This window comes from Lactuca sativa, chromosome 7, assembly GCF_002870075.4.
Source record: "Lactuca sativa cultivar Salinas chromosome 7, Lsat_Salinas_v11, whole genome shotgun sequence".
In the NCBI taxonomy this organism is placed as follows: Eukaryota; Viridiplantae; Streptophyta; class Magnoliopsida; order Asterales; family Asteraceae; genus Lactuca; species Lactuca sativa.
In genome coordinates this window covers 36,611,095-36,614,579 of record NC_056629.2, presented here as the reverse complement: position 1 = coordinate 36,614,579, position 3,485 = coordinate 36,611,095, and positions in this window count along the sequence as shown.

Here is a 3,485-nt window from a genome sequence, read left to right as displayed (position 1 = left end):
ATAATGAATTGGATTCACTGATAAATCTTAATTACAGGTTCATCGTAACGACTATGACTATAATAAAAAGTTACACTTAAAATAAATAAGTGCACCTTGACATATAGAGTAATCTAATGGAAAAAGGGAATTATAGCGAAACTCTGACCCTGAATCTTTTACTAGATAGCTACTACTAGTCTGGTACTTTAGGTATCACAGGGCTTCGCTAGTATTCTAGAAAACCTAAGGAAAATGGGCTAAAGGATGGATTCTAGAAAACTTTCTGTTTCCTAGGCAAGGTTTGGCCATGTCATGTGTTTCCATCGCACTAGCACCAAGTCAATTATCTTATGGTATAATTTCTTCCTATTACGGTAAATGATTGCTTTATGCTCTTCAGCCAACCTTTTATCTTCATTAGTCCTAAATGATGAGAGTGGAAGCATATCCACTTCTTCTCCTAACTACTTTCTTAAGTAAAAAACGTGAAAGGTGTTGTGGATACCTTCCAATTTAATAGGCAATTCAAGTTTGTAAGCTTGATTCCCTATCCTTTGAAGTACCTTGAATGGTCCTATAAAATAAGGACTCAAATTTCCACGCTTCCTGAATCTAATAAGTCCCTTCCATGGTGAGACTTTAAGTAACACTTGATCACCCACATCAGATGTTATCATTCGTCGCTTCTTGTCTGTGTAGCTTTTCTGACGACTTTAAGTAGCTAGCATCCTTTCCCTGATAACTTTTAACTTCTTTGCAGTTTGGTGTACTATCTCAGGACCCGCAAAGTGTTTCCCTCCCGCTTCTAACCAACATGATGGCATACGACACTTTCTTCCGTGTAGTGCTTCATAAGAAGGCATATAGATGCTGGAGTGATAACTATCATTGTAGGCAAATTCGGCCAATGATAGGTGGTCATCCCAGCTACCAGTAAACTCTAAGGAACATGTCTGCAACATATCTTCCAACGTTTGGATAGTTCTCTCACTCTGCCCGTCTGTTTGTGGATGATAGGCAGTACTTAAACATAATTTTGTGCCTAATTCTTCCTACAAACTCTTCCAGAATTTGGAAGTGAATCAGTTGTCCCTATCTGACATGATAGATATGGGTACTCCATGAATCCTAATGATTTTCTTCACATAGGTCTCTACCAACTTCTGCATAGAACAATTATCCCTTATGGCTATGAAATGTGCACTCTTTGTAAGTCGGTCTACTACAACCCAAATCATGTTGTGATCTCTTTTTGTCTTCGACAACTTTGTTATAAAGTTTGTGGTAACATCATCCCACTTCTCTATAGGTTCCACTAAGGGTTCCAAATCCCTATATGGTTTCTGATGTTGTGCCTTTACTATTATAAATGTTACGCATTCTACTACATAAGTGGCTATATCGACCATCATTTTCGGCCACCGGTAATGGGGTTTTAAGTTAAAGTACATTTTGGTGTTGCCTAGGTGTATAGCATACATGGTCTTATGAGACTTTTCCATAAGAAGATCTTGTATACCACCCAACATTGGCACCCAAATGTGATTCTTGAACATCTTTAACCTTTGCTTATCTTCTTCAAATAAAAACGTCTTGCCTAGACGTTCTACTTTTTTTTATCATTTTCTGCTAGGGCCATTGTCTGTGCTGTAACGACCCAAAATTATGAGGTAAAAAATCCATTTTTAATTTAACCGAAACATTAATTTTCTTTAAGTCAACATTCAGAATCCTTTTTCCAAATATTCAAAAGTACTTTATAAGAAAACATTTATCAGAGTACAATCCCAAAATTATCGTAAATGCAGATACATGGGTGGATGCGCTGCGATCAAGCTGGGCACTTCCCTTTTGAACCGGTAGTACCTGAAACCATAACCATAAAAACCATAAGCACAAAGCTTAGTGAGTTCCCCAAAATACCACATACCATACATATCAAACACATAATGGGTACCGCCCAGCATCGGGCCCCGCCCAATGAGCGTAACGGGCCTCACCCTAATTTGCATAACGGGCCATGTCAACTAAGTATAACGGGCCTCCCCCTAACTCGCACAACGGGCCCCGCCCAACATACAAGCATGCAAGCATAACAAGTAATAGCATATACCTAATAACCTTCGGGCCCCGCCCACTAAGCATACGAACACATACACATGCAAGAGTCACGCATACATCTAGCACCATAACAAAATAAACCATGGGTTAGCATTGGTGCCTTCGACCCACTAAACATGGTGAGGAAGACTCACCTCAGCTGCTGAACCGCTTCGATAAATCCCTGCCTGCTTGTCCAACAAATCCCCATGCAATCAACATCAAATAATACCAAATAAATGATTGGTCCTCAACCCATAGATGAAAACTCATTTCGACTAATCAATAATCAGGGTAAAAGTCCATTTTACCCTTTCCTTACTTGTCTCGTAGTCCGAAGCCCAACCCCAAAAGCAACAAAACCCAATATGGCCCATTATCCAAATTGGGCCCAAAACCTATCATGGGCCTATCCAAGAGGCCCAATATCCTAAAACGCCCAAAATATCCATTGGTCAATCCAAGTCAAACTTTTGGTCAATGGTTAAAGGTCCAAGAGTTAATAATTCAAGAAAGCTCAACACTCTGAGTACGCCCCACGTACTCAGTTGGTACGCCCAACGTACACCAGGTTGACTCAGTACGTGTTGTGTACCAAGATGTACGCCCCGCGTACGCTGCATGTTCCTAACTCATCGAGAAAAGGTCTTAAACCCTTAAGCCAAAACTTTCAATGCTTAGCACTAGTTCCAAATCATGACTCAACCCATAAAGTCCTTAACTTTAAGCTTTTGCATGGCTCAATGGGTCCCAAATCCAAGCCCTGGCTTCATAACTTCGTCTAAAGAGCTAAATACACATTCATGGGTAGATATCAACCATCAAGATTGCATTTTTATGCTTTTGGGATCCCCAAAACGTCCAGATCTAGTGACCAAACACATCGAGTAAGCTCATTCACATAAAGACAATCCAAAAAGACCAAAATGTGCCATAAAGCACCCCAAAGAGATGTCAAGATAAGAGCTTTTTACCTTCAAGAGTTTCCAAAAGATGAGTAACTTCTGGATCTCCAAGCTCCACTCAAGTGATGATTCCTTCAACAAACTTCAATCTGTTCAAAATGTCAAGAACACACCAAACGTCTTCATAAGAGCTTAAGAACTCAAAAATGATGGCTAGGGTCGATATTAGGGTTTAGGAGATATAGAGGCTGAAAAAAGGAAAGCCCCAAGAATATAATGAGGTTAAATAGGGGTTAGACCCTAAAAAGTAGGGTTTGAAGTTGAATGGAGTATTCCCGCACGTACCCCTGCGTACGCCCGGTGTACTTAGATGTTACTCACGATCATTACACCCTCTACGCTCTGCATACTTGATGATTACGCCCCGCGTACTAGACCAAGCTCCAAAATCCTTCAACTTTAATCAGCCAAAACTCCTTCGTTCTGAGCCCGACTTCG